Source organism: Suncus etruscus, chromosome 3 (assembly GCF_024139225.1).
Source record: "Suncus etruscus isolate mSunEtr1 chromosome 3, mSunEtr1.pri.cur, whole genome shotgun sequence".
Classification (NCBI taxonomy): domain Eukaryota; kingdom Metazoa; phylum Chordata; class Mammalia; order Eulipotyphla; family Soricidae; genus Suncus; species Suncus etruscus.
The window spans coordinates 136,992,000-137,013,730 of NC_064850.1; positions in this window are offsets into that span (position 1 = coordinate 136,992,000).

Here is a 21,731-nt window from a genome sequence, read left to right on the forward strand (position 1 = left end):
TTAAAACGCACCCACTTAAAATTTGAGGTTAACTTAAGCTAATATGCATGTACATGGAAATGTAAAAAATACTATGCCTCTAATGTTTAAGGAGTTACGTAAGTTTGATGGCTTTAGATTGCCTTGTGTGCTGTTAAGAAATATTATAATGTGCTACAATCTGGGAACTTGAGGGACAAAGTAATTGCACATGGATTCTGTTTTATTTATCTTAACTTTCTTTGGTGAAAGTTCAAAGTTAAGATATCAGCAAGGGGACTTCTTCTGATAATTATGTTATGGGTGATTGTCCTTCCACTGTAACTTTACCTTATCCTCTTTCTTTGCATCTTTTGTTCTCATAATTCAAAATAAAAAAATTATATATAAAAAAAGAATAATGTTTCTGTGAAATTTTTATACATATGTTACCATCTTGAAGAAGGTTCCTTCCACCTCTATTTAGCTGAGGGTTTTCATCATGAAGGGTGTTGGCTTTTGTCAAATTCTGTGCATCAATTAATATGATTATATGGTTTTTATCCTTTCTTTTACTGAGATGTTGGATTTGAAATTTTGCCAGGATTTCTCTCCATATTCTCAACTGCATGTGTCTTCCTTTGTTTCTCCATTGTTCTGTAATTGGTAGGTTGGAATGCTATAATCTCAATGTGTTTATAAATTGATCTATCGGACTTTTTTATTTTTTTTAATATAATTTTTATTTTGATCATAGTGGCTTACATATTGTTGACAATAATATTTTAGGTACATATTTACATAAAATCAGGGGGGATTCCCATCCCCAAATTGTCCTCCCTACACCCCCGTTTCTGTCTTACCTCCCATTTCCTCTTCCCTCACCCCCAGGGCGGCTAGAATATGTGGTCCCCTCTGTCTCTAACCAACTACTTAGTAGTCTTGCATCAGTTTGGTCTTGATGCCTCCCTTATTTCCCCCTCTAAGTAGGGGCAGGGGTAGCTAGTTCAAGTTGCGTGGTTTTGCCTGAAAAAGAGAAAATAAATAAACCGGGGTAAGAGTTTAATACCCCGAAAATGGGCAGAATCCTTCTAGAGGTTCTCATCATCGATTTGGGAAATGAAGGAGAAAAAGAAGTTGAAACACTCCACCAGTACCAAAAGAAGTGTCAAATATCCAGTGAGGACTCCAGCTATAACGATAAGCACCACAAAAAAACAGATAAAAAACAAACCAAAACAAACTAAAAACAAACACAAACAAACAAAAAACACGCCGTGGTCTTGAAATAAGAAACATGGCGTAGCACATAACGAAAGAAAAGAAAGGAAGAGAAAGAAAAGAAAAAAAAAAAAAGAATAATTGGGGCCAACAATTTCAATAATCACATCCAAACTGAGGAATCGACCAAAATAGCTAGGTAAATAAAAATAATAATAACAATAATAAATGAAGGTAAGATATATATATATATACACATAACCAAGGTTTTGTGTTTTTTGTATTTTTTTTTCCCTCCTGCCCTGGCACAGTAAATATTGGGGTCATTCGAAAAGGAATTCACTTGCCCTATAAGATATGGGGTTTCTCCGTCCTTGGAGTATACTGTCATGGAATCAGCTCTAGTCTTTGCTCAGGATCATTACTCTCCAGGTTGTGGTTTTTTTTTTTTTTTTGGTGTGTGGAAGGCTTCTGCTCTGTCCAGTGTGATACCGTCAGAGCTCTGTGTTTAGCAGTCCCAGTATCTGTACATATCCTGAGGTGGGACTTATGGTGAAGTCAGTCTTTGTGAATCTAGAGGTTCTGTTACCTCAGTGCCATTTTAATCCATCTTCTGTGGTTGGTGATCTTGGTCTTTGCGCTGAACCTAGGAAGGCATCTAGGATAGCGTCTTTCTTTGTTCTTCCAGAAGCCCCTTTCCGTTACAATTGTCTCTGCCGGACCTTTGGGACTGGGGATCATGCTTATTGTGCAGGTCTTAGTTCAAACGCACGTGACCAGTCAGACCACCAAAGCAGTACCTGCGATGTACAGACCTAAACTACAGGCTCTAGTCATCGAACACATTCAACCAAACCAGCATTCCCTTGCTATTCTCTCCTTTCTTCTCTCTATTTTTTTTCTCTTCTCTTTTCTTTTTCTCTTCTACTCTTCTCTTTACTTTTTTCCCTTTCTCTTCTCCCTTTCTACGGTATTTTCTCTTTTCTCTTCCTTCATACCCCTCCCATATACCTTCCCCTTTCTCCCCCCCGAAAATCCAACTATCCCTTCACCCCTCAATCCCATCCAGATCTCCCACCATATTAAAACTCTCCACCCTCAGTCCTTAATCTTTTAGGCATCAAGATCGACCTCCTACCCAATGAACCAGTACCCAGCACCCAGGCGAGGGGACACCCAACCGAACCCACACATCGTCTCCTGCAAGAAAAGACAGCCAACTCCCCTGTGGACACATGCTGCGAGACCCTCCCTACCAACTCCCCCTAACATGGACTGTTTCTTGAAACCGGACTTAGGTCCAATAGTATCCCCAATGCAAGAACTCTTCCAAGACCTCCCAGCTGCAAATTTTTACCAATCTGAAGGGGGGCAGGGGGTGTGATTGGAAGATGCCTGGGAACCCACACACCACAAGAAAAATCCAAAAGACAATGGGAAAACTGTACTTCCAACATAGGCATAAGACCTGTAATACACCAACTCTTTACCTGTTCTCTCCCAAATGCAAAGTAGTCTTTTGCACCACGTTGGTCCTTTAAAAACTTCGCTAACTCATCTTATTTTTTTTATTTTTTTAATTAACTTATTTATTTAAATGTTTGCCTTACATATACATTTGTGGGCACATACACTTTTATTTCCTTTTTTTTTTTTTAATCGTCTTTGGGTATGTGACCTATCTCTGTTACCCACTCTGTCCACCCCAAATACTCCGACATATAATGGAGCACCACTTCCCCCTGCAAAGGCACACTAAATAAAGGGGAAATCTTACATATTTAAAAAAAAAAAGAGCTCTTATCTACTAGAGATAGGAACTCATAGTTGTTTACAATACAGGGTTATCTCCTACCTTGAAAATATGTCAAGTGGAATCAACTTAGACCTCAGGTGATTAGATACCATTCAACCAGCCTTGAACCCTGGATCCCAGACATAGAAACGGCACAGCTCCTCACAACAGCTGTAAGAAACAATCTCCATCTGGGACAGCCTTATTACTGCAGGGTCAACAACAAGGGCCAGCTCTAACATGATATCTCGACAATGAGGAAAATGTGAACAACTTGACCTTAGAGCAGTTTAGCCTACCTCACCAGCTAACGACAAGACAAAACCAGAAGACGCGGCACCCTTTGGTAGGCCCAAAAGCCAAGATCGTGATTTACAGATGACTGGATACTAGAACCACGACCAGACTGTATACATCTTGGGACCAATAAAAAAGCCCTAATCTAGGGTTTGAACTAAGACCTGCACAATAAGCATGATCCCCAGTCCCAAAGGTCCGGCAGAGACAATTGTATCGGACTTTTTTAAATAAAAGTTTTCTAGAGGATTATCTGAATTAGAGGTTATTTTCCTAAACAAATGAGTTTATCTCAGTATGATAAAAATATTGCAAACTAGTTCATTGGATTGTTAACTTGGGTTTGAGCTATACATTTTTAAGACAAAGAAGTGTTAGGTCCAATCTGCCCAAAACTATATGGTATAAATTGAGATGTCTTCATGCAGATGTCAGCAATTCGGCCTGGTTGGGGAAAAGAAGGGTTTTTGGAAGGGACTGGAAGGTCCCTGTCTTCACCCTTACACAGAAAACTGAAATGGCGACAGGAGGCAGGTGATCAGGACTGTAACCAACACCTGGAAGATTATCCAGATTTTTTGATGGAATATTTGATGAGACTCTATTCAGGATTACAAGTTACTTTTCTGTTACTACTTTCAAGATTATCTCTTGACCTTTATCATTACTAATTAATTTGGGTGTCTTCCAAGCTGTTTGTAGGAGGTCTATGGATCCACCACAGAGATTTTAAGCCAGCCATGTAAAGGTTTGAGTATATTGAGTGATACACGGGGGACTCTAAGGCTGCATCTTTGGGGTTTGTCATTGTGACTACGATGTGTCTTGGGGTATTTTTCTCCTGTTTTTCATATTTAACTGTTTTGATGTTTAACAAGTTTGTTGACTTTTTCTATGTCAGCTATCTTTGAATCATTATGGTATTTAAGCTTTTAAAAACTTTTTTTGGTTGTTGTTGTCTCTAGGAATTTAACTCACATATTCAAAGCAAGTTTTCTTTTTTTTTTTTCTTTTTTTTGTCTTTTTGGGCCACATCCATTTGATGCTCAGGGATTACTCCTGGCCATGTGCTCAGAAATTGCCCCTGGCTTGGGGGGACCATATGGGACGCTGGGAGATTGAACTGCGGTCCTCCCTTGGCTAGTGCTTGTTAGGCAGACACCTTACCTCTACCGCCACCTCACCAGCTCCTCAAAGCAAGTTTTCTATCACTAAACTACACCCCTGGTTTTTTTTTTATTATTATTTTACTTATCTATTTTGATTTTGTACCACATTCAGCTATGCTCAGGCCATACTGGGCTCACTGCTCATAATCGGAGATCACTGCTATTGGGCTCTGGGGACCATATGAGATGTCAAGGATCATATCTAGGTCAGCAGTGTGCAAAGCTCTACTTGCTGTGTTATCGTTCCAGTCCATAAGTTAATTTTTGATGGATATATATTGATATATCATTTTAATTATGTATAATTGTTTTGTAATTTTTCATGTCATATTTTAGTTTATTTTAAGCAAGTTTAATGAATAGTTGTTTTAAAGTTCTTATCTAATAGATCTACTATCAAATACGTCTTAGGGACATTTTTCTGTTTGTTTATTTTCTTTTTTGAGTAGGAAATAGTTTCCTGTTTTTCTCTGATTATTTTGTTGTTGCTGTTGAAAACTGGAACTTCAATCTGATATGTTAACTCTGAAAATTCAATTTCCTCCTTTCCCCAGGGTTGTGATGTGTTTCATTGCTGTTGTTTTCTATGTACAAAGAAGCAGATTGAAGTACATATTTAAGGTCTCAGATATTTTCACTTTTATAGGACAGTTGGTCAAATTCATGTTTTTCCTAGTGTGAAATTATTTTTAATGCATTTATTAGTCTTTATTTTATTTTTATATATTTTTTAATTTTTTCTTTTCCTCCATTTTTTCTTCTTATTACCCTTTAATGTCAACTCCCCCCAAAAGAAATTAACATAAAAATAAAGAGATATATGGTGCATTGACTTTGAATTCCCTATGTACAGATGACATGGCTCAAGTAGATTCATAAACTGTGCATGAGTGAGGCCATGAGTTTGATTCTTGGTAATACATGATTCCCCAAAATCAAAGTTAAAAAAACATTCATACAAATAACTTCAGCTGGTTTTAAAAATGGCTTGATATATTGAAATAAGAGTTTTCCTCTGCTATATATTACCATTTGTGAGCAAAAGCAGTAAACAGTGAAATATAGCCTCTATATTTGGAGAACTGAATTCTGATTGTTCACTCAGATGCTTTTGTTTTGTTTTTCTTTTAATGATTTTTATTGTGACCAAAGTGAATAACAAATCTTTTACAGTAATATTTAAGGTACATAGTGACAATGACTCAGAGCCATTTCCACCATCAGGGTTGTCTTCCCTCCACCCCTTTTCCCAGCATCTGTCCTATATCTCCCTCCTTTGACCCCTGGAGTGCTAGTGTAATTGTTCCCTTCTGTGTATAGCTTGTTGTAGATAGGGTATCAATTGACTTTGGGTTTGGTGTTTAAGTCTGATAATTTTTTATTTCCAGTCAACATTCATATGGTTGTTTAGTCCTGGTACCATTCACTCAGATTCTTATAAAATATATCTGGAAGTTACTCCAGAAACATATGCATAATTGCTTGTCTTTGGTATGGGAAAGATTTTGGTTATCCCTGCCAAGTTAATAAATTAAACCAATTAACCATATAGATACTCCCATAAAATTGAGACAATGTGGAAAATATGTAGGCCTCTAATATGCTTAGAGAATGAAGATGGCAGCTCTGATGACCTGACAAGTACCAACTGGCCTCTCAGATAAAGACTTTAAAAAAGAAATATGAAGGATATTTATAAACTTAAAGAAATATGGAATGAAGTGAATGTGTTACAAATAAGAATCAAGAGGATATGGGAGTAGAAATTAAAAAAAAAACTTCAGAATGAATTAATAGCATTGAAAAACTTGGTAGACAAAATAAAAATCTCACTGGAAAGCCTCTCCAACACAGTAACAGAGACTGAAAACAGAAGTGTGGTGGAAGATAAGATGCACAACAATTTTATACTACAGAAGAGATTGGGAAAGAGCCTTAGAACAAATGATCAGGTAATAGGAAAATACCTAAAAGAGTGTGAGCAGACAAAAGTAGAAGTCTTTGATAAACTCAACAGAAACAACATAAGAATCATTGGAGTCACAAAACCCAGCAAGAAAACCCCATGAAGTACCAACAGTCAAGGACATCAGTTTTTTTTTATGCAAAGAATCTCCCAGAGCTAAAGGCTGCATGCTTCCAAATCATGGATGGCTGTAGAATACCAGCCCAAAAGAGATCCAAAGAAAAGCACCAAAGACACATTCTAGTCCCAATGACAAATCCCTAAGATAGGGATAAAATACTGAAAGGAGCAAGATTAAAAAGGGAAATGACAGAGAAGCTGCAAAAAAAAAAAAAAAAGAAAAGAAAAGAAAAGAAAATTATAGACCAATATCCTTGATGAACACAGATGCAAAGATCCTCAACAAATATCTAACAAATAAGATCCAACACTTCATTAAGAAGGTCATACATAGGGGCCAGCGAGGTGGCGCTAGAGGTAAGGTGTCTGCCTTGCAAGTGCTAGCCACTGAAGGACCTTGGTTTGATCCCCCGGCATCCCATATGGTCCTCCCAAGCCAGGGGCAATTTCTGAGCACTTAGCCTGGAGTATCCCCTGAGCATCAAACGAGTGTGGTCCGAAAAACCAAAAAAAATAAACAAACAAACAAAAAAAGGTCATACATAATTACCAAGTAGCATTCATGCAAAAAATGCAAGGATGGTTTGACATATAAAAGCCAATCAACATAAAACACCATATCAACAAAAGAAAAAATATGATCATATCAATAGATGTAGAGAACACATTTGATGAGTCCAACACTCATTCATAATAAAAACTTTTAAAATGATGGGAATGGAAAGAACTTTTCTCAATATAGTCAAGGCTCTTTACCACAATTCCATGGCAAATATTATAATGAATGGAGAAAAACTGAAACCTTTCTTTAAAATCAGGCACAAGACAAAATTGCTCCCTCCAGCCACTCTTATACAAAATAGTACTGGATGGGATGTACTTGCCATTGCAATTAAGCAAGAAAAAGATATCAAGAACACTGATAGGAGAAGAAGAAGTCAAGTTCTCATTGTTTACAGATAACATACTACTACATTTAAAAAATCCTAAATAGGGGGCCGGAGAGATAGCATGGAGATAAGGCATTTGCCTTTCATGCAGGAGGTCATCGGTTCGAATCCTGGTGTCCCATATGGTCCCCCGTGCCTTCCAGGAGCAATTTCTGAGCCTGGAGCCAGGACTAACCCCTGAGCACTGCTGGGTGTGACCCAAAAATCACACACACACACACACACACACACACACACACACAAAACCTAAATACTCTGCCAAAAAAAAACCTCCTAGAAATCATAAATTCATATAGCAAATTAGTAGGCTACAAAATTAACACAACAATATAAATGTCCTTCTTATATACAAATAATGATAGAGAAGAAATAGACATTTAAAAATTACATTCTTAATGACAATCCATAAATTCAAATACCTTAAAGTGAACTTAACTGAAGATACAAAGAACATATACAAACAAAATATAAAACAATGGGGCCAGAGAGACAGCACAGTGGTAGGGCTTGCCTTGCATGCAGCTGACCCAGGATGGACAGTGGATAGAATCCCAGCATCTCATATGGTCCCTCGTGCCTATTAGGAGCGATTTCTGAATACAGAGCCAGGAATAACCCCTAAGCACTGCCTGGTGTGACCCAAAAACTAAAAAAAATATATGTATAAAAATATATGTATAATAAAAATATATGTATATACATATATATGTATATCTATAACATTGCTTCAAGAAATAAAAGATAACAATTAATTGAAGACATATATTTTCTTCACGAATTGGGAGGACTAACATAATTAAAATGGCAATTATCTCCAATGCTTTATTCAGATTTAATGGAATCCCTCTAAGGATACCCATGACATTTTCAAGAGTAAATCAAGCACTTCTAAAATTCGTTTGGAACAATAAATGCCCATAAATAGCTAAAGAAACCCTTAGAAAAAAGAAGATAGGAGACATCATTTTCCCCAACAAAAATTGTACTACAAAATACAAAACTTTGACACACCAGCCTGCCTTCCTTTTTCAAAAATAATTCTTTCTTATTGTTTAGCTGTTGTTATTGTTGCTGTTGTGTTTTTTGCCATTGCTTGTTTTGTTTTATTTTGTTGTTGTTGTTTTGTTGGTTTATTTTTTCTTTTCCCCTTCTTTTAAATTGATATTGATAGCTCCTATATGGACTCCTCCCAGCTTTTTTTTTCACCTCTTTTGTCTTTTCTTTTTTTCCCTCAATAGAACCGCAGACCTTGAATCAACTTGTTTAGCCTCATAAATTGAGGAGGTGGAGCGGATGGTATCAGGAACAAAGTCACATGAACATTCAATGGAATGCGGAAATGAAAAATGATCAGACTTAAATACCAAACCCAAAGTCAATGACAACAGAATCAAGATACCCAATTTACAAGTTATATACAAAAGGGACCTATTACACTAGCAGTCCAGGGGGCAATGTGGGGAGGTATGGGATGCATGCTGGAAACAAGGGCGGAGGGAGAACAACACTGGTGGTGGGAATGACCCTAATTCACTGTCACTATGTACCTTAAATAGAACTGTGAAAAAACTGTAATTCACATTGGTCACAATAAAAATAAAAAATAGTAATTAAAACACCATGGTATTTGATTAAAGACAGACACACAGATTAATGGATTAGACTTGAATATTCAAAGAATGATCCCAATCATTAAATCAATTAATATTTTACAAAGTGGCAAGAAGCAAAAAATGGAACAAGTAAAGCCTCTTTAACAAGTAATTTTGGGAGAACTGATTAACAACATGCGAAAAAGGAAAGTCAGATGTCTATATAACACCATGCAGAGATGTCAAATAAAAATGGATTAAAGACTTTGATAACAAATCTGAAACTATAAGGTATATAGTAGAAAATGTAGGAAAAATACTTCATGATATTGGACTAATGGCATCTTCAAGGAGAAAACACCACTGTCCAAATAAGTGAAAGCAGAGATAAACAAATGGGACTACATTAAACTGAAAAGCTTTTTCACCTAAAAGAAAACAGCAACTAGTATAAATAGGTGACCCACTGAATGGGAGAAACTATTCATCCAATACCCATCAGATAAGGGACTAATATCCAAGATGTAAAAGTTACAGACAAAACAATAGGAAAAAAATCTAACCCCATCAAAAAGTTGGGAGAATAAATAAAGAGATTTCCACAGAGAAGAAATACAGATGACCAAAAGTTACATGAAAAAATGCTCCACGTAGGGGAATAAGGTGTTTGCCTTGCAAGTGGTCTACCCAGGACCAATGGTGGTTCAAATCCTGGCATCCATATGGTCCCCCTCCCACTCACTCCCATGCCTGCCAGGAGCAATTTTTGAACACAGAGCCAGCAGTAACCCCTGAGGGCCACTGGGTGTGGCCCAAAAAATAAACAAAAAAAGAAATAAAGAAAAATGCTCCACATCACTAATAATGAGGGTGAAGCAAATCAAAACAATTATGACATATTATATAACACCACAGAGATTAGCACACATGAAAAAGGACAAAAATAACCACTGCTGATGTGAATGTGGTCTAGTCCAACCTTTCTGGAAAACAGTATGAATAACCTTCAAAAATCTGGAAATTTAGCTCCCAAATGATCTAGCAATACCACTCCTAGGGATAAACTTTAGGAACACAAAAACACAATACAAAAATGCCTTATGCATACCTATGTTCATGGCAGTGCTATTTACAATAGCCAGAAGATGGGAATAGCCCAAATGCCTGACACAGACAAGTGGCTAAAGAAACAGTGGTACATCTACACAAATGAATGCTATGCAGCTGTTAGGAAAAATGAAGTCATAAAATTTGCTTACATATGAATAGACATGGTGACTATCATGCTGAGTGAAATGAGTCAGAGGGAGAGAGCTAGAGTGGAATAGTCTCACTCATCTGTGGGATTTAAGACAAATAAAAGACAGAATGTTAACAATACCAGAGACAATAATGATGTGGGACAGAAGGAATAGCCTATGATATGAAGCAGTTAGAGAATTCACTGCACTATCAACTACCATGACAATGATAGTGAGAATGAGACAAAGAATGCCTTTTCCTGAAGACAGGCAGGGGGTGAGCTTGGTAGAAAAAGAGGAATATTGGTCGGAAAAAGTTACACTGGTGAGGGACGATATTTTCAATGACTGAAACTCAACTATGAATATTTTTGCAAACATGGTTCTTAAATAAAGAAATTATTATTATTTTAAAGAAGATAAAGAATAAAGTAGGTCCTTGGAGATAGTTCAAGAGTTAAGGGTGCACAGGAGCATAAATTCTACCAAGGAAGGCTCTACTATCACCATGGCACTGACTTATTCCAAAAGCAGTTCTTATATCACCCTGACAACCAGGAACAGCAATAGTCTGCTTTTAGGGCAGGATTCTCTGTAATGTTAACTGATGGGGAGATGGAACCAGAAGACACAACACACCACCCATTCTTTAACACAGAACCTGTACAGACACCAGGATCTATAACTACAGAAACCTGACAGAAACAACTAGAGACTGAAGAGCTGATCACTGAAAATGACGAGGGGGTTGAACAACCAAATATGCCTGGAGCCTTGAGTTGGTGCTATGCCAAGGTGCTTTGGGGGTAAGATCTCCCTGTTTTTTAGGCCAAAAGTGTTTATTTCCAATTTCTTCCATATTTTGCTGTGCTTATGCAAATGACAATTGCCACATACACATTTTTTAAACGTATTTCTCATTTCTGGAGAAAAAATGGGAGCATACTAAATCTTCGGCTATTACAGTAAGTAATGACTTTATATAACTGTTATAAGAAGTTTCATAAATATAACTGCTAATAAATTCTCTCCCCTTCCATTTTTTTTAGTTCTTGGTTCTCTATTTCTTAATAAATTTGCGTTCTGTCATCCCAAAACAAATGTATTATGATCAGTTATATCAACAATGTGATACATTTTCTTTAAAATAAATAATTTAAATTAAAAAAAGAGGTAAGGGTGTATACCTTTTATACTCAGACATGTAAATTCAATTTCTAACGATGCATCCTCTCACTATTGGCACTGAGCATGGCCCTAGTGTCCTTCTATGTTCACTGCTATTTTCAAGGTTGATCCATACAGCCTACTTGACTGAGTATTTCTGGGAGTGACTTCTGTGTCCCCTAGACCCTGCTTTGAGGTTAATAGCAAAGAAGGAAAAAGTATTTCAATAGAAACAGTTTTTTGCATGAGAAGTATCTGATTTAAGTATGTGAAAGGTTTCCTTTTAGCATAAGGAAATATTACTGGTCAGGCAATGCTGGCAAAAGATACTTAACTAAATAAAGCTCTACTAAATATTTCTTTAAAAGTACGAGTAGTATGTGATGGCTTGAAAATAATTAAAATTCTTGTGGCTTTTGGAGGTTTGATACTATTAAGTCAATATTCTCCTTACCTTAATTTTCTTAATTCCTCTAATCCAATATTCATCCTAGCCATCATCTAGCTTCTGGTTTCATTTAATAAGTTCAGAGTCCTGTAAGTATTTAACATAAAATATATAGTAATGCACACACCCAGAAGAAATTAAATATGAGAATTTCAGAGTGCATTCCTTTCCCTATACCTTAGAGTTCCAAAAATGTGAACTGGTTATACCATTATAAGACAATTATAAATCTCATGCTTGATTTTTCAAAAGTCAAAGAGGCATCTTAAGGTTTTATTTCTGCAAATTAAATAAGCAATAGTATAGTTTTTATCAATGCACTTTAAATTACTTACGTTGGCCAGTTATATATTTTTTTAGGTTTTTCGGCCACACTTGGTGATGCTCAAGGGTTACTCCTGACTTATTTACTCAGAAATCGCTTCTGGCTTGGAAAACCAGATGGGATACCCAGGTATCAAACCACAGTCCATCCTAGATGCTTTACAGCTCATGCCACCACTCAGGGTCTATGACCAGTTATTTTTAAAACTATAAAACATTCACCCAACTGCTTTTGCAAACCAAAAACAATTGTTTCTGTACTTTAAAAGATAATTTTATAACACTCTTGCATTTTATTTTTTAACATTTACTTAATTGTAAAAATAGAACTATGAAAATAATTTATAATTTTAGTGAAATTATCTTGGTATTAGTTTGTTTTCTCTTGTGAAATTAAGGTAATTTGGGAAGCAGAGGAGAGGACGACACTTGCCTTTCATGGGGCTGAAGCCAGGTCAATCCCTTTTTCTCACTATTATTTGAGTAGCAGTAGAGGAGATCCCTAAGTAAACAATCAGAAGGAAGCCCTAAGCTTAAATTAACCAGATGTGGTCTATGCTCCAACCCTAATTAACCTAAATTTATATTTCCTTAAATCTTAAATCATTTTATTATATAATCAAAGATGAATAAGTATATTCAGGATCTTCTCAAGACCACTTTTTATGAGTGGTATTCAGAGCTTATTCTTGGTTCTGTGCTTATAGCTTATTTCTGGCAATGACTGGGAGAAATGCAGGTCATCAAAGCAAGGATAGATGTTTTTTATCAATTGTACTAGCTCTTCAACTAGTACCTGGTTCACTGTCAATTGAAATAGTAATCACCTTTGTGTTGTTAAAAGATGATTAAGGAGACAGTATGGGGCAGGAGTGATACAGTGCCAAGTACAAGTACCAAGGAAAGCTATACTCTCTTGAGATAGGCTAATGCTTATATACATTGTGAAAGATAAGATGAGTGCAATAGAAGAACATTAAGTATTTTGTAGTAAAGTATTTGTTTTAGTATTATCTTTTGACAATCTCAGATGAGGAGGTAAGGAAGGTCATATTGTATATTTAGGGTGTCATTTCTATTGCCATATTTAATCAACTTGTGAGCCATTAAGAAATGTAGCATAAAAATTAATCTTTAAAGATATTTGTTTTGCAAACATGTACTGGGTAAGTATTCCTTTATTTATACTTTCAGTAGCATAGCATAGTTTGGTGGTACAGAATGGTGGCATGTGGTGTCACTGACAGAGATGCCAAACCACAAGATGTTCTTTACAGTGAAATTGTTCTGTTTGTGGTTTTATTGAGTCTGTCTCTACAAGTTTTTTTCTACGACCAAGAAGTTGATTTTCTGCCATTTTTCTTCTACACCATGACATTTATCTTATTGCCTGCATTGTTTGAGTAAAAAATTTTATTATGCTGCTGTTTTACTGTTTTCCCCATCCTGTATCTAAACTCAGGTCACATAAAATGTTCATTTTCTTTAATGGTTTACCATTAGTAATCCTTTTGCAATAGACTATACATCTAGGTATTACTGTTTTTGTTGTTCTCTCTAAAACAAGTTAACCCCTGTGGTAAAGAACTTAATAATTCTTATTGTCTTCCCTACATTGTTATGGAAGAGCCTTCATGAGTAAGAATGTGGAAGGAAAAGAGTGGATAGCAACTATTATCAGCTAAAATGTCACAACATTTTATCACTTCTGCTAAAGTTTTATAATTTTCCTTGAGTAGGGCTTCTTAATTTTTACATATTTTGATCATTTTCCATAGTCCTATAGTGATACTTTTAGAAAATTTAGTATAGTTTTTTCATTACTTTATAGAAAAATATTCACTAAGTCCTTTACTCCACCATACCATAAGTCTGAATTTTGTTGTTTTACATCACTCAGATTTTGAGAGTTGTTACCTAATCTGTCCTGACTCTGATATGATATTTTCTTTCTACTAAGACATCAATAATAATTCTATAAAACATTATAATACAATTAATAATTTCAGTTTTACCTTCAACATACAAAGATTTTAGAGAAACTGCAAGCTATACACTGAAAGGGGCTGGAATGTAGCTGGGCTAGGATTTCAAGACTTTCACAACCTAAAAAAGAATACTTCTTTTTGGTTGATTCAGAAAACCTCTAAAAATCACCATCCTTGCAATCCAATTTTATTTCACAACATTATGCATAAAATGTTATATTATCATTACAAAGGAAAGCATATTATTTGAATCTAATTTTATACATACTATTATTATATATCAGTATATAATAGATTTTATATAGAAAGAGGTATTCTTAATAAACCAGGCTAGTATCAGGGATAATGTGAAGCCATAAAAAAGGAACATAAAGGGCCCGGAGAGATAGCACAGCGGTGTTTGCCTTGCAAGCAGCCGATCCAGGACCAAAGGTGGTTGGTTCGAATCCTGGTGTCCCATATGGTCCCCTGTGCCTGCCAGGAGCTATTTCTGAGCAGACAGCCAGGAGTAACCCCTGAGCACCACTGGGTGTGACCCAAAAACCAAAAAAAAAAAAAAAAAAAGAAACATAAAGCAAGATAGAAATCAAGGAAAAATACATCAGAAGAGATTTGAAGATATTGCTAATATTCTTTTTTAAAAATTTTTATTGTGATCAATATATATTACAACTCTTTTGCATTTATATTTAAGGTACATAGTGACAATGAATTAAGGCCATTCCCACCACCAGTATTGTCTTCCCTCTGCCCCTGTTCCCAGCATGTATTACATACCTCCCCGCTTTGCCCCCTGGCATGCCAGTGTAACAGGTCCCTTTTGTATATAACTTGCTATAGATTGGGTATCTTGATTCTGTTGTTATTGACTTTGGGTTTGGTATTTAGGATTGATCATTTTTCATTTCCACTCAATGTTCATGTAACTGTTTCCTCCTGGTACCATCCATTTTTCTCCCCTCAATTTCAAGGCAGAACAAGATGATTCAAGTTTTATGTTTCTGTTGAGAAATAAAAAAAGAAAGCTGGGAGGAGTCCATATAGAAGCTATGAATACCAATTTAAAAGAAGAAAGGGAAAAGAGAAAAAAAACTAAAACAAGCACTGAAAGAAACACACAACAAAAACAATAAACAACAACTAAACAACAAGAAAGAAAAAAGGGAGAAAAGAAAAAAAAGGAAGGAGGGCTAGTGTGACAAGGTTTTGTGTTATTGTTGTTGTTTAGTTTCGCATAGCAAATTAAGTATTAGGGAAACTAGAAAGAGAATTCCCTTGGCTTAAGTCTCCTTCTACTATTACATTTTCTTCCATATGTTTCTCTAGGTTTATGAGCAAATGCCTCCCATATTTGCTTGCTCCGCCCTGCTGTGTCTTTGATCACTCTGAAGACTTCAAGGGAAACCTCTCCTGTGCCTGTCTGTGTTTCTTAATACCTGAAGGTCTCCTCAGAGCCTAGGGAGCGCACCCCTCAAAAACTGCATTTTGAAGCTACCCAGTGAGCAAACTCTAGCTGTGGGGGTCGCCATTCAATAACCTGAGCTCTCTGACCTGCAGAGGCTCTGCCCTGCTGTGCCTTTGATCACTCTGAGGACTTTAAGGGAAACCTCTCCTGTGCCTGTCTGTGTTTCTGAATACCTGAAGGTCTCCTTAGAGGCCTAGGGAGCACACCCCCCAAAAACTGTCAACTAGAGGCAGCAGAAGAGCTGCTTTGCTTCGGGGCTGCACATTCTTTCTAACCAATCAACCCCCCACAACATGCAGGAGAAACCACACTGCAAGTGTGACAATGGGGAAACCTCGCAGGCAAACACCATGCACAGAGAATGAAGACAAAAGCTTGGACGACCTAATAAATTACAACCACCTGATTAACTTCTCGGATAAGGAACTTAAAATAGCAATATAGAAGATGTTTGTAGAACTCAAAGAAAGCATAAATCAATCTGAACAGAACACAAAGAAAGAAATCAGAAAACTCCAAACTGAAATAACAGATCTGAAAAACATGGAGGCTCAACTGAAAACCTCAATGGATGGCCTTCTCAGCAGGGTAACATCAGCTGAGGAGAGAATCAGAGTACTGGAAGATGTGATGCAGAAAAACTCAACACAGCAGAAGAAATTGGAAAAGAACCTTAAGACATACTAACAGGCAATGGAAAAAACCTGGATACACATTCTTCTCCAATGTGCATGGGTCATTCTCCAGGACAGACTACATGCTGACACATAAAACATACCTCCATAAAATCAAGAGGATAGAAATCTTGCAGGCTACCTTTGCTGACCACAAGGCTCTGAAATTAGATGTGAACTACAAAGCCACACAAAAGAAAACAATTGGAAATTTAACAATTGGAAATTAAACACCCTGATACTGAACAACCAGTGGGTCCGAGATGAAATCAAAAAGGAAATCAAAACTTTCCTGGAAACAAATGATAATGAAGACACAAGCTGCCAGAATCTATGGGACACAGCAAAAGCGGTCCTGAGAGAAAAATTTATATCTCTACAAGCACATATCAGGAAGGGAGAAAGGGCTACCTGAATAACTTAATGATGCAGCTCAAAAATTTAGAAAATGACCAACAAAAGGAACCAAAAATAGGGAGACAGAGGAAAAACAAAGCTGAAAGCAGAACACAATGAAATGGAAAACCAAAAAACAATCCGAAAGATCAACAAAAGCAGAAGTTGGTTCTTTGAAAAAATAAACAAGATTGATAGACCATTGGCAAAATTCACAAAGAAAGAGGGAAAGAGAAATCTGATAACCTGTATTAGGAATGAAAAGAGGGAGATCATGACAAATATTGCAGAGATCCAAAGGGTAATCAGAGACTACTTTGAGAAACTTTATGCTACTAAACATGAGAACCTAGAAGAAATGGAAAAATTCTTGGACACTTATAACCTTCCACATTTAAGTAAGGAGGATGTAGCATATCTAAACACCCCCATCACTACTGACGAAATTGAAACTGTAATCAAACATCTGCCCAAAAAGAAAAGCCCAGGCCCAGATGATTTTGCTAATGAATTTTTTCAAATCTTTCAAGAGGAGCTACTACCAATCCTAGCCAGGCTCTTCCATGAAATTGAAAAAACGGGAACACTCCCAAACAGCTTTTATGAAGGCAACATCACCTTGATACCAAAACCAGACAGAGATGATGCCAAAAAAAGAAAATTACAGACCAATATTCCTGATGAATGCTGATGCAAAGATCTTCAACAAAATCCTGGCAAATAGGATCCAATGCATCATCAAGAAGATAATACACTACGACCAAGTAGGTTTCATCCCAGGAATGCAAGGATGGTTTACCATCCATAAATCTATCAAAATCATACACAACATTAACAAGAAGAAAAATAAAAATCACATGGTCATATCAATAGACGTAGAGAAAGCATTTGATAAGGTCCAACACCCATTCTTGATCAAAACTCTCAGCAAGATGGGAAGAAAAGGAACCTTTCTCAATCTACCACAAGCCAATGGCAAATATCCTCAATGGAGAAAAACTAAAAGCCTTTCCTCTAAATTCTGGTACAAGACAAGGCTGTCCGCTCTCACCACTCCTCTTCAACATAGTACTGGAAGTGCTTGCTATAGCAATCAGGCAAGAAAAAGATATCAAGGGAATCCAGATAGGAAAGGAAGAAGTCAGGCTCTCATTGTTTGCAGATGACATGATACTCTACTTAGAAAACCCTAAAGACTCTACCAAAATGCTTCTAGAAACAATAGACTCATATAGCAAGGTGGCAAGCTACAAAATTAACACACAGAAATCAATGACATTTTTATACACCAATTATGATAGGTAAGAGAAGGAAGTCAAGAAGGCAATCCCATTCACATTAGTGCCACACAAACTCAAATATCTTGGAGCCAACTTGACCAAAGATGTGAAGGACCTATACAAAGAAAATTATAAAGCCCTGCTCCAAGAAATAAGAGAGGACACACGGAAATGGAAACACATACCCTGCTCATCAATTGGCAGGATTAACATCATTAAAATTGCAAAACTCCCCAAAGCATTGTAAAGATTTAATGCAATCCCCTTAAAAATCCCCATGACATTCTTCATAGAAGTGGATCAAACATTTATGTAGTTCATCTGGAACAATAAACACCTTTGAATAGCTAAAGCACTCCTAGGGAAAAGGAAAATGGGAGGCATTACTTTCCCCAACTTTAAACTGTACTACAAAGCAATAGTTATCAAAACAGCATGGTATTGGAATAAAGACAGACCCTCAGATCAGTGGAATAGGCTTGAGTTCTCAGACAATGTTCCCCAGACATACAATCACTTAATTTTTGATAAAGGAGCAAGAAATCCTAAGTGGAGCAGGGAAAACCTCCTCAACAAGTGGTGCTGGCAGAACTGGTTAGCCACTTGCAATAAAGCAAACATAGACCCCCAGTTAACATCATGTACGAAGGTAAAATCCAAATGGATTAAAGACCTTGATATCAGACCAGATACCATAAGGTATATAGAACAACATGTAGGTAAAACACTCCATGACATTGAGACTAAAGGCATCTTCAAGGAGGAAACTGCACTTTCCAAACAAGTGGAAGCAGAGATCAACAGATGGGAATACATTAAACTGAGAAGCTTCTGCACCTCAAAAGAAATAGTGCCCAGGATACAAGAGCCATCCACCGAGTGGGAGAAACTCTTCACTCAACATCCATCAGATAAGGGGCAAATATCCAAAATATACAGGGCACTGACAGAACTTTACAAAAAAAAAAAAAAAAACATCTAATCCATCAAAAAATGGGGAGAAGAAATGAACAGACTCTTTGATAAAAAAGAAATACAAATGGCCAAAAGGCAAATGAAAAAAATGCTCCACTAATCATCAGGGAGATGCAAATCAAAACAATGATGAGATGAGATACCATCTCACACCACAGAGATTGGTATACATCACAAAGAATGAGAACAACCAGTGCTGGCGGGGATGTGGAGAGAAAGGAACTCTTATCCACTGCTGGTTGGAATGCCATCTAATCCAACCTCTATGGAAAGCGATATGGCGATTCCTCCAAAATCTGGAAATCGAGCTCCCATCAGACCCAGCTATTCCACTCCTAAGGATATACCCTAAGAACACAAGAATACAATACAAAAAACCCTTTATCACACCTATATTTATTGCATTACTATTCACAATAGCCAGGCTCTGGAAACAACCAAGATGCCCTTCAACAGACGAATGGCTAAAGAAACTATGGTTCATATACACAAGGGAATATTATTCAGCTGTCAGGAGAGATGAAGTCATGAAATTTTCCTATACATGTATGTACATGGAATCTATCATGCTGAGTGAAATAAGTCAGAGGGAGAGAGAGATGCAGAATAGTCTCACTCATCTCTGGGTTTTAAGAAAAATAAAAGTCATTTTTGCAACAATCCTGAGACAATGAGAGGAGGGCTGGAACTTCCAGCTCACTTCATGAAGCTCATCACAAAGAGTGGAGTGCAGTTATAGAAATAACTACATAGAGATCTACCATAAGCATGTGAATGAATGAAGGAACTGGAAATCCTGTCTGGAGTACAGGTGGGGGTGGGGTGCGATGGAGGGAGATTTGTGACATTGCTGGTAGGAATGTTGCACTGGTGAAGGGGGTGTTCTTTACATGACTGAAACCTAATCACCATCATATATGTAATCAAGATGTTTAAAGGAAAAATATTCTTTAAAAAAGTTTTAATAAAGTAAAATGAAATAGAAAGATGAAATATCATAAAATGATTTTGTTTCTAATTTTATGATTATTGTAATGTTAAGTAATCTCTATGGGTACTCTATAAGCTTTTCTTCACTCCTTAAAACAACAACAACAAAAAGAAATTATTTCTGGCAGGTTCCAGGAACCATATGGCATGCTGCAGATCAAACTCCTGTGCAAGGTAAATGCCCTACCTGCTGTGCTATTACTTCGGCCACTGAAATGTCTTTTATTCTATTTCTCAACTCTTGAATTTTATTATTTATTATTTTATCTTTATAAGTTATTATATGTTATAAAAATAATACTTATTACATAAACTATATATTATATCAGAATGTGAGGTCTTTACCCCTTGGGTTAATAACAAATCTTTATGGAACTTATATAATTTTATTCTATCAAGTTCATTTCTTTGAAATATAAATACTTACAAGGATATTCTATTTAAAATCTATTTTTATTCAGAAATTTGAAATAGCCTAATGAACACTTTATATTTGCAGTTTCTCTTATTATATATTATTTTATTTTTATTATTAATCTAATTATTTATTATATAAATATTATAGTTTGGGTTGGATAATTACATTAGTGCTAAAGTATATAGTATTGAAACCTCCTCGAAACTACGTATCCTAGACCCTTTACCACTATCCCTATATAACCTTTAGATTTATCATTGTTCCCTCTTATCCTATCCCCAGCACTTGAAAATCAGTATTGTAACCTAAAGTTAAGTGTTTCTCTCTTTTTTTTTTTTTTTTTTGGTTTTTGGGCCACACCCAGCGGTGCTCAGGAGTTACTCCTGGCTGTCTGCTCAGAAACAGCTCCTGGCAGGCATGGGGGACCATATGGGACACCAGGATTCGAACCAACCACCTTTGGTCCTGGATCGGCTGCTTGCAATGCAAACGCCACTGTGCTATCGCTGCTCCTGGCCCAAGGGTTTCTCTTTTCCCTTGTTTTGTCTCACTATACTTCACAGAGGAATAAAATCATCTCTTATTTGTCCTTCTCATCCAGATTTACTTAGCTGAGAAAGATATTCTCCATTCTATCAACATTGTAGCAAATTTCACAGATTCTAACTTTACCATTGGTTTAGGGGTAGTTATCCCTTTTAGTTTTATAGGTTCCTACTCAGTGGGCTTTTCAGAAGATAGAATTTTTACCCATCTTTTTCTGGGAAGAAATTAGTTCCACTTGTAAGGAGCTGTCGTAATTGTTTTTAAAAAATATTGCCACAGATTTTACATTTGAATTTCTTCTAACTATATTGTAATTTATTACATTTTTTTCATTTCTTTTCCCTTCCATACCTTCCCTTCATTTTTCCCTTATTTTCTTCCTTCTTCTCGCCCTCCCTTTCTTGGCTTATTTTTTGTACCTTATAACTAAGTGTAATTTCAGCTTTCAGATATTTTAGATAGCTGTGTGTTTATTATATTTTATTATTGACTTGAAATTGTATGACCTGTGGTGAAATAACTGAATGAGAAGTTGATGCCATTTATTGGGGTTAATACTGAGTTTATTCTATCTTGTATTGCTAGACTACGTTTTTTTTTTTGTTTGTTTGTTTGTTTTGTTTTGTTTTTTGGTTTGGGGTCACACCCAGCGGTGTTCAGTGCTTAAGCCTGGTTCTATGCTCAGAAATTACGCCTGGCACATTACAGGGACCATATAGAATATTGGGAATTTAAAACAGGTAGGCTGCCT